This window comes from Zingiber officinale, chromosome 9A (genome assembly GCF_018446385.1).
Source record: "Zingiber officinale cultivar Zhangliang chromosome 9A, Zo_v1.1, whole genome shotgun sequence".
In the NCBI taxonomy this organism is placed as follows: domain Eukaryota; kingdom Viridiplantae; phylum Streptophyta; class Magnoliopsida; order Zingiberales; family Zingiberaceae; genus Zingiber; species Zingiber officinale.
This window is the reverse complement of record NC_056002.1, coordinates 127,193,974-127,205,574: the sequence shown is the minus strand read 5'-3', so window position 1 is coordinate 127,205,574 and position 11,601 is coordinate 127,193,974. Positions and strand designations below refer to the sequence as shown.

At 37.5% G+C, this 11,601-nt stretch overlaps 1 long non-coding RNA gene across 1 annotated transcript; it reads right to left on the bottom strand.

Moving 5' to 3' along the window:
- Positions 1-520: 520 nt before the first annotated feature.
- Positions 521-1,654, bottom strand: LOC122020570. Its single transcript, XR_006122262.1, has 3 exons — positions 1,081-1,654; positions 777-1,007; positions 521-584 (listed from the first exon to the last, which is right to left on the bottom strand). It is a non-coding gene; the product is annotated as an uncharacterized LOC122020570 (long non-coding RNA).
- Between the last annotated feature and the right edge of the window lie 9,947 nt (positions 1,655-11,601).

Here is an 11,601-nt window from a genome sequence, read left to right as displayed (position 1 = left end):
TGGAGCAGCCTATCACGCAGCATGCAATCATACGAATGGTGCATGAAACTAAGCATGACAATATCCTGAACCAAATCCACATATATATATAAAAATGTGTACCCTAGTACAAGTAAGTCAAATCCACAGATATAGGGTATACAGGTCCTCTATGGTATAACAACCTAGGTCCTGAACATATCCACCTCCATAAAATATGTGCCAACAATGTACATGAATCAAAGCAAAAGGTCTAGGTACACAGATCAGGTATGATATAAAAATATAGATACACATGTCAGATAATAAAAATCCAGAATCTAGTCCTAAACTCAGTAAAGCATGGTATGCCACTTACTCTAGGATCCAAGGTACCCATGGCAATAATCACGAGGTATAAACATAGATACATAACAAGCGATAAAACAGAACATGCTATGGGTATCAAACCGTGACATACCAAAGGTAAACATGATCATTGCTTGTAGCTATAAAATACTATGCATATCCAAATGACAATATCATAAAAGATAAGTCAAGAGGTACCCGCCTCCGATCGAAAAGGTCCAATCCGATAATCGAGATACTCGTCTCGCGTCAAAATCCTGTACCAATTAATGCATATATTTTATTCAGCTAAATCCAAAATAAGTAGCTAAATAAAAAGCTCTGACACTAAATTAGGGTAAGACCGTAATCCACGTCACACTATTATCATCCTTTATAGAAATGAAATAACATCAAGACTCATCCAAATCTGTATACCTGGCTATTGAGTCACTACCGGAGACACATACCTTGGGGCTATAGTGACCGGAACTAGGAGTTGCTGCTGCAGAAATCAACAATGACAGAATTCCCCAATGATCAGCTAACAACTCACACAAAACCTCTCCTGTCGATCCTCAGCCAGGTAGGGCAGCCGCCGCAATTTAGTAGTTGCTGGAAATCCACCTATATCTTGCCGTCGGAAACCCTAGGTTGGCGATGGCAGTAAGCTTCTACACAGCCGGAAGCTTCCATACAATCTGTGACTTCACGATCTGCCCTTAAATCAAAGGTGTCAATGAAAAGATAACAGGAACAAACAACACACCCCACCTTCTTGTGGTCGGAAAAGTGGCGACCGTCGGCTACACCTTGGCTGGCACCAGCGATCCGGTGGAGATCAGCCAGTTTCCCCCTCACTACAACGGCTAGGGCAAAGTGGCGGCACCTAGTGCGGCTCGAGAAGGAGGAAAGGAATCGGGAAGGGTGAAGGAAGAGGCGATCGGCTGTGGCAACCAGTAAAGCAAGAAGGAAAGGTGAAAATCGGCCGGCGATGGCTCTCACAGCGTCAGCGCGATGCCAGTCGCCCCTGATCGGCGCAATAGGGGAAAGAAGAAGATCGCGATGGGGAAAGAGGAGATGCTCAGTCGCCCGCTCTATGTTCCCTAGCGTCGTCGGGTGGAAGAGCCGAAGAGGTGTTCGACGCCGAGAGGGAGGGAAGGCGAGGAAGGGGATCGGGCGATGGTGGCGTCGGCTAGGGCAGAGAAAAGGCGGCGATGGAGATCCTAGGGCAGAGGATGTCGTCGCCGTGAGGGGCAGAGGGTGAGGAAGAAGAAGGAACGACCATGAGGAGGTTAGGGCACGGCGTCGGGTTCGGCAAGGGGAGAAAGAGGGAAGCGCGCGGGAGAAAAACAAGGGAAAAGAAAAATAAAAGGAAAAAAAAAAAGAAATAAACTTTTCCTCGTTAAAACAAGGTAGCCTAAACAGGCTTTCTCGAGGCCCCATTTTTATCCCTGTAACCTAAGCCTTACGAGCTCCGAAAAATTCCATAAAAATTTCTAAAAATTCTGGAAAATTCCCTTATCATTATTCGTCATTTTTCGGTATTTTACAATAATAATAGATGTGAGATTATAGGTTCAACACATATAAGGTCTATATCCAACAACGGAACCCAATAAGCGTAAGTTAAATCACTTTAATGGGTTCAATTTGTACTCATATGCACAACTTATAATTAAGCTCACCAATTAGAGATAATAACCAATAATCTCCCACTTGGGCTATTTGTGAGTTGTATATTAAATACAAGTAAAACTTTAGCTGATATCAAACTTTATGATTACAGAATACCCCTGTAAACAATCTGGTCCATTAATTTCATTGGTATATGACTAAAAAGGTCATAGCTATTGTATATGATCGTAACATGCCCCAACAATAGTTGCAATACCAGTGTCATTAATGACATAGATCAAGATGTATATGTATAGAGTGAAAATTACATGAAATGTGATCAGTACATGTCAATTTTTACCTAGTCCTAAGATAACCTCAAAAGCGGTCATATCATATTTGCGAAATACTTTATACTAAATTGTAATAACAAATCATGATCAACTTTATGATTCTAAAAGGAATCTGTATCATATTTACAAATATCAAATGCTAAACAATAGTAGTAAATGATGATATCATAGTCATAGTGCCAAACAAGCATATAAATTCTTATTAATATTTTAAACTTTGAGTATATACAATAATCAAAATAAAATATTTATCTTTATTATCAAATATAGAGCAATAAAATAAATATAGACTCCCACTAGACGAGTTCTTCTTCCATAAGGACTCCCATATCCACAATATATGCATGAAACACTTTAGGCACCAAGCCTTTGGTGAGTGGATCGGTCAAAATGTAATCTGTACTGATGTACTCTACCATGATCTAACAACTCTGAACTCTTTTTTTAACCACTAGCAGCTTGATGTCGATGTGCTTAGACTTCGACGAATTATGGTTGTTCTTGGCATAAAATTCTACGACTTTATTATCACAGTAGATCCTTAGTAGCCTGTTAATGTTATCAATGATCTACAATGTTGTGATGAAGTTCCGCACTCAAATCCCGTGATTGGATGCTTCATAGCATGCTACCAACTCTACCTCCATAGTAGAAGTGGCTACTAGCGTCTGCTTGACGCTCTTTCAAGATATAGCCCCTCCAGGAAGAATGAAGATATGACCCGAAGTGGACCTCCTGCTATCCAAGCATCCAACAAAATCAGAGTCTAAATATTCAATCACCTTTAGGTGATCTGATCTTCGATACATGAGCATATGTCTTTTAATTCTTTGCAAATATCGCATCACTCTCTTAACTGTTTTCTAGTGTGACGGTCCTGAGTTACTAACATATCTATCTAACATCCCCACTATAAATACTACATCTGGTTGAGTATAAACTTGTGCATACATGAGACTTCCCACTGTTGACACATATAGGACTTGTTCCATCTCCTTTATTTCAAGTTCAAGTCGTGGACACTGTTGTAAGCTGAACTTGTCACCTCTTGACACAGGTATATCATCGAGTGCACAGTTTTATATATCATACCTTATAAGCACCTTTTCAATATAGGTCTATTGTGAAAGTCCAATAATACCTCTTAAACAATCACGATATATCTGTATACCTAAAACAAAGGATGCTTCATCAAGATATTTCATTTCAAAATTACCAGATAGAACTGACTTGGTTTGATGCAGCATACCCTTATTATTACTCGCAAGTAATATATCGTCTACGTACAAAATAAGTATAACAAATTTGCTTCCACTGAACTTGACATATATGCATTGATCAACGGGGTTCTGTTTAAAACCATATGAGGTAACCACTTGATCAAATTTTTGATACCATTGACATGATGTCTATTTTAAACCATAAATGGACTTCTTTAATCTACGTACTAGGTGTTTTGAGCCCTTAGACTCAAAGTTCTCTAGTTGTACCATATATATAGATTCCTCTATGTCTCAATTGAGAAATGTGGTCTTTATGTCCATTTGATGTAGCTCCAAATCATAATGAACTACAAGTATCATGATTATCCTAAGGGAGTCTTTCGTCGGCACAGGTGAGAAAGTCTCCTTGTAATCAATGTCTTCTTTCTAAGTGAATCCCTTGGCAACAAAATGAGTCTTATACTTTTCAATATTGCCCTTTAAATCTTGCTTAGTTTTAAATATTCATTTACAACCAACAGACTTCTTACCTTCAGGCAATTCAATAAGTTCCCAAACGTCATTCTCTATCATAGACTTCAACTCTTCTTACATGGTGTTAATCCACCTTTCAGGGTTAGAGCATTGTTTGACTTCTTAAAAAGATGTAGGATCACTTTTCAACCCTATGTCAAAATCATACTCTTGGAGATAAACATAATCACGAGAATTCATGATTCTCTGTTCCCTTAAAGGCACTTGTAGTTGAGGTGGTTGAGGTACTTACTTATAAATATGAGGTAATACTTCAATTTCAGTGACAGACTCCTCCAATTACATTGGAGATGTCATGGAAATATCTTGGTTCACTATACTCACTCGATGTGTGATACTCATAATGTGTGGTATGTTAACCACACCACTACCGATCACACTAGTAGTGACCACAAGAGGATTGTCAACGCATTCCTCAAAAGATACTTCCCTGACTTTATCACTCCCACTATCCTTAATGAACTTGGCATTACCAATTTCGAAGAAGGATCTATTAAAGGGATCATAAAATTTATACCCTCTTAACTTCTCAGAATAACATATAAAATTACAGCTAATTGTTCCTGAGTCCAGTTTCCTTTCATTAAGCCTGTAAGGCCTAGCTTCAGCTAGACAACCCCAAACATGTAAATGTCTATTGCTAGGCTTTCTAACTATCCACATCTTGAATGAGGTTTCAGTTACTGTCTTACTAGGTACTCTATTGAGTAGGCAAACTATAGTCTTGAGTGATTCACCCCACAAAGACTCTGGTAGAGAAGTGAAAGTCATCATACTTCTTACCATGTCTTTTAGGGTTCTATTGTGATGCTCAGCTACACCATTCTGACTGGGTGTATCAGGCATAGTATATTGAGGCACAATCCCACACTCATCATGGTATTTCACAAAAGGACTTGGATGTTGTTCACCTAATTCATCATATCGATTGTAATATTCACATTTATGGTCGGATTGGATGACTTTAATTTTCTTGTCTAGTTAAAATTCAACTTCAACTTTAAAAATTTTGTACATGTCCAAAGATTGTGATTTCCTATGAATAAGGTACAGATAGCTAAATTTGAAATAGTCGTCTATGAAGTTAATAAAATATGTGTGTCCATTCCAAGATACCTTAGGTAATGGTCCATAAATGTCCATATATATTAGCTCCAAAACGTCACTACAATTACTAGCCCCCTTATTCCTTTTGTTAATGGTATTCCCCTTAACACACTTTATGTAGATATCAAAGTTTGACATGTCAAGGGAATAGAGAATTCCATGTAACTTTAACCTTTCTATGCGTTGTTTGGATATATGTCCAAAACGTCTATGCCACCACATGGAAGAATTCTCGTTAGTCAATTTGTGTTTCGTACCTATCTATGCATTATTACGTTCTCAACCATAGGAGTAAAGATGTTCAATTTATAAAGCTTATCAACCAAGAAATCATTGCCAACCAACACTGAATTAAAGAAATACCAAAAATTTTATTTTTAAATGAACAAGAATAACTTGATTTGTCTAAACAAGAAATTGAAATTAAATTCTTTCAAAAAATATGGTACAATAAATGTATTTTCTAAATCCAGAAAAATATTGGTTCCTAAACAAAATCTAAAAATATCAACCAACTTGACTTTAGCCTTCTTTCCATTTCCTATATAGATGTATCTTTCACCATCAAGCGGAAGTCGGCTCTTGAGATAATCCTACATAGTGACACTTATGTGAGTAGTAGTACCGGTATCTATCTACCAAGTGTCAGTGGGTACAATAGATAAATTAACTTCTGAGCTAACAAAGTTGAGAAGTTTATGTAAGTACCACGTGATAGTTTTGATGTGATCAACCAAGTCAAGTTAGATCCTGTTATCTTTTGATACCTTGTGTCTAAGTGTGAAGAAACTTAGGAGCATAGGAAGTCGAGCGAAAAATACAGCTAGCGAGAAGAATGACACAGGAAAGAATCAATGGGCTCAATATATTTGAGGGGCGAAGTGCCGCGGAAGAGTACGCTAGCGGACGAGAAGGAAGTACACAGAGTTTCCGAGGGACGAGAAGTTGGAACGAAAGACTGCTCAAGAAGGGCAGAAAATGAGTTCGCGTGAGCCATATTTCGGATGGCCGAGATCACTCAAGCAAGCGGAGCTAAATCGGAGTAGAACCGGACAGTCAACGAGATGTTAACTGTCCGAGCGCCTGGACCAAGTCCAGGCACCCTAACCCCCTAGTCAGCCCAGGGGCGTCTCGAAGCCCACCTCGTCGTGGAAGAGTGTCTGGGTGTCCGGACTTACTCCGGGCTCCCAGTCTAAGATAAAATTTTATCACACGCCTGTTGCATAGCCGTTTACATGATGATAAGATTTGCCATTCTGGGAGACTGGGACGCCCAGAGAGGGTCTGGGCGCCCGGACTATGCCACATCAGCAAATGGTCATTTTCGATCAAAGGGCTATAAATAGAGCCCTGGTCTTATCCTTTTCGAACAATACATTGTACTTCAAGTTCTATTCAATTCTTCACTTTCGAGCTTCATTTTGAGGCTCCTCCGCCACCGACGTTTTATTCGAGAAGGAGATTTTCTTACTAAGCCTACTTTCCTTAGAGTAGCAATTCTCTTATTACTAACCAAGTAAAAACCTTGCTTGTCTCATACTTATTTTGATTCTATTATTCTATTTAATTAAGTGTGTAATTGTTTTAAGTCCAATTGTTTGAGAAAGGTATTGGTTTATTTTATTATGCAAGGTAATTCACCCCTATCTTACCGACTGCAAGGGACCTATAATTGGTATCAGAGCAAGATCACCTCAGAAGAACTAACCACCAACTGAAGCAAAGACAATGCCCGGAACAAGCATCCGCCCACCGAAGTTCAAAGCATACTTCGTACACTAGAAGAAAAAAAATGGAGGTATATTTTAAAATTGATTTTGATATATTTTTAATTTTAAAAAATGATTTTGCAGTAACTACTGATAACAATGGCGAGTTGAAAAAATAAGAACACTGGACAAAGAAGGAACAAGTCGAATTTATGGTAAATGGAAAAGCAGAATTCCATCTGCTAAGTGCGCTGCCACCATAAGAGGTAAACAGAATCGAAGTCTACTAGTCTGCAAAAGACCTCTGGGAAAAATTCCTAGAGCTTCACGAAGGATCATCCGAAGCCAAGCTCGCAAGGAGGGATCTACTTTGGAACCAACTTACGAATCTATGACTAAAGGAAAGTGAAACAGTTCCTCAATTGCACGCCAAGCTAAAGGAGCTAGTCACTGAACTCACGAATCTCGGATAAAAGATAACCAACCGAGATTCTCTAAGGTATGCGCTTAAAATTTTTCCTAGAACACCTGAATTGTCAACCCTAGTAATGCATATTACATCTCTAGGGACCTAAAGGTATGTAATTTCTACATTTGAAATATATGAAACTAGATGTGCAGTTCTAAAGAAGTTTAAACAGAATATAGCCTTAAAGGCAAAAATGGATGAATCAGAGTCTGAAACTTCTCTCAACGATGAGGAAACAATATTTATGGTAAGGAAGTTTAAAAAAAATCTTTAAAACTGTAACACCCACAAAATTATAAGATAAGTATAAGGGTATTATTTGCTTTAGAGCATAAAAGAAGAATCAAAAGAAAAAGAAATAAGAGAAATAAAAAGAAGAGGTGAAGGTTTGAACCTTGAACCTCTCACAAAGGATAGAAATACAGTTATGTATGATAACCACTAGGATAATGAATAACATATGAATGGAAAATGATGGGAATTGTAGTTAAAAGTGAGGATATAATTAAGTGAGGGAACAAGAGAAAATCAAGTAGGTTTATTCCTCTTGTTTACCTCTTGGTTAAGAAAAGGAGTAAGCAAAAGACAAGTTGTCTTTCTTCCTCTTCCTTCTCTATTTGCGTGGAGTTTAAGAGAATAATGAAGAGAAGAATTAAGGGAAAGGAATGAGAACATATTCTCATTAGAAAAATACATGCATGAGTTAAGGAAAAAGGGAAGCAAAGTTCATCTTTGTATCTTCCACCCACCTAGCATAAAAAGGAAAAAAAGGAAAGGATTTCATTTTTCTTCCTTCTCCCTCACCATTGCCGAAACTAGAAGCCCTCCTCCCTCATCTCCACAAGCCAAGTTTAGGTTTCTCCCTAAGAGGAAACTAAATTACAAGAAGGAGCCTTCAAGGTGCACCCTTCCAAGCAAGAGAAATCAAAAGGAGTTCTAGCCTCCTTCCTCTTCACCAAGGGTACCATTTCTTTAAGGATTAACAAGGGAACACTAGGTAAGCTTCCCCTCACTTGTGGTACAATGGTTTATATGGTTTTCCATGAAAATAGATCGCTTAAAAGCCTAAGGTTTGCTTTATGAGAATTTCGGCCAAGACAAGAGGAAGTGTTTAAGAAAATTGTAACTAGATATGCTTATTATTTATTTTTGTGACATGTATCTTATATAAGAGGTTAATCTAAGGTTTCCATGCTAGAATGAACAATGAAAACTTAGATCCATGAACCCTAGACTCTCGGCCAAGCATGAACAAGAGGACTAGGTAAGCTTAAGATTCAAACTAAGCATGTTTCCTTATTCTTGTGTTATGTACCCTATGATAATGATGTTGTTAACTTTTTCTCTTACTTGTATGTTGTTTGAAACTCCAATTCCATGCTCATGATGTTGGAGTGTATACTGAAAGCCTAAGCTTTGTAAACATTTATTATGAATAAAGAATCACATTTGGTCAAATTGTCTACATTTAGTTGTAGTTGTTCAATTAATTTATACTGTAGATAACATAGTATGTGGTGTCACATGCAGAAGATGATGTTATCAGTACCTTATAAATTATAAACAGTAGCTCACGGCCAAAATGGAAAGGAACAAACCATTAGAAGGTCGTAGTGTAATTAGATATCAGTTTATCTTGACTGTATAATTACACTAGTACACTTAGAGTGTATTGAGTAGGACCATTTGAGATCGTTTCTTTTATACTGATTTTATAAAGAAACAAAGACCTCGGTTATTATGAAAGTGTGTGCTCTTAATCCTGATATAATAACAAGCACATATATTTGATATTTATTTCTTTAATTTATCAATGGGTGAGATTTAGTTCGATGAATCAATAAACCCGATAAGTTGGGAAATGGTATCACTTATAGTGTGTGTTGTTGATTATAGAAGGAAACTGTGTCCTAGAGATACTAGGTTGATAATGTCCCCAAGAGGAGCTCAAAAGGATTGTCATGTTAAACCCTGCAGGTGGACTTAGTCCGACATGATGATAAGGTTGAGTGGTACTACTCTTGGACTAAGATATTAATTAAATGAGTTGTCAGTAACTCACTTAATTAGTGGACATTCGATATCTTAAACACAGGGAGACTAACACACTCATAATAAGAAGGAGCCCAAAAAAAAATGTAATTTGGGATTGGAGTGGTAGTTCAATAATAATTCTCTAGTGAAATGAATTATTATTGATAAAATTAAGTTGTGTGTTCGGGGCGAACACAGGATACTTAATTTTATCGGGAGACCAAAACCAATTCCTCCTCTCGGTCCCTATCGTAGCCTCTTATTTATAGAGTACTATACCCACCTATACCCACCTTCTATACCCACCAATAGGGGGCCGGCCAAGCTAGCTTGGGAACCAAGCTAGGGCCGGCCTAGGTATAAGATTGGGTGGTCGGCCCTAGCTTGAACCAAAGCTAGTGGGGGCCGGCCAAATTAAATTAAAAAAGAAATTTAATTTTAATTTTTATTATGTGGAAGATATAATTTATTAAAGAGAATTAAAATTAAAATATCTCTCTTGTAAAAGATCTACAATAGATTAAAGAAAGAGATTAGATCTCTTTCCTTATTTGTAGATTGGTGAGATATTTTATTTTTTTTCTTTAAAAATTATTCACATGTTGTAAAATTAAAATTATGGAAATTTCTTTTTATCAACCATGAAGAGACTTTTGAAGAGAAATTTTAATTTTAAAATTTCCGGAAACAAATTAGGAAGTTTTAATTGTTGATTGAAACTTGTCCAATTTGTTCTTCATGATGTGGCCGGCCACTTGAATTTAATTGGGAAAATTTTATTTTATTTTTCTCAATTAAATCATGTCAAGGAAATTTTATTGTAATTAAATTTCCTAATTTGCCTAGGCCAAGGAATATAAAAGAAGGGGTGAGGGTGCCTTCATGAGATACAACCTCTATTATTTCTCTCCCTCTTTTGTTCCTTGGTGTGGTCGGCCATCCTTTCCCTCTCTTCCTCTTGTGGTGGCCGAACCCCTCTCTTTCCTTGGAGCTCTTGTGGTGGCCGGATACTACTTGGAGAAGAAGAAGAAGAAGGAGAGGAAGCGAGCATCTTTTGGAGCTTGGTTAGTGTTTTGATTTTCTTCCTTGGTGAAGCTTCTTTCTTTGTGGCCGAACCTAGCTAGGAGGAGAAGAAGGTGGTTGGTGGTTTCTCATCTCGGAAGATCGTTGCCCACACAACGTCTGAGGTTAGAAGAGGAATACGATAGAAGATCAAGAGGTCTTTCTAGAAGGTATAACTAGTAATTTTTCCTTTTCCGCATCATACTAGTTATTTATGGAAATAATACCAAATACAAGAGGCTTACGTTCTAGTATTTCGAATATGTTTTTCGATGTTGTGTTCTTTTGTTTTATTTATCCTTGTGATTTGATTGTTCTTTTCGGTTAACCTAAAGTTATTTTAGGAAATTAAATATTAGCTTTCTATAAAAGGTTTTGTCTAGTCGGTGGTGGTTGCTCCCATATCCAAGAAGGCCATGTGCCTCGCCACGTCAGTATTGGGAACCAATTATAGAAATTAATATTTAATGGAATTAATAACTTAAGGCAATTTGGGTTGAACGTGTTAAGTTCCGCAGGAGACCCAAGTCAAAACCTAAAAGAACGAATAGATTAAGTTTTGGATCAAACGTGTTAAGTTCCGCAGGCGATCCAAAATTTAATTTAAAAGAACACATGGTAGCTAGGAAAAGGTTCAGACCTTTGTACAAAATTTTTGTACAGTGGAACCTCTAGGTTTTCCGAGTAGCAACCAACAATTGGTATCAGAGCTAGGGTTTTGCCTCTGTGTATTTGGTATTAGTTTAATTATGCACATATCATACATAATTTAGGCAGGTTAATAGTAGGATGTGCTAACTTTGTGGATGCAGGATCCAACTATTATGGCTTTTAGTTATTATGTGTGTGATTGGACCCTTGAACATGTCAAGGGCATTTATCTGTGTGTGCATGATTGTATTAAAATACAGCAGGAGCTGTATTTAGTTTTATTAGGATTTGATTTTTGATCTAGATACATGTATATTCCTTTTATGGAATATAGGATCAAAAATGTAAAATTCTATTTATGTTGCGGATCGAATCTTGCAAAGCGTGGAACCTTCTAAGGACCAGAGGCGCAGCAGAACTAGGAGCAAGATGGATGCGACAGCTAGACCCGGTGGCGGTGGCCAAATATGGTAGCAGCTTGGGATGACAACACACACGGAGGACAACTAGAGATAAAAGCCATAATAGTTGAAAAT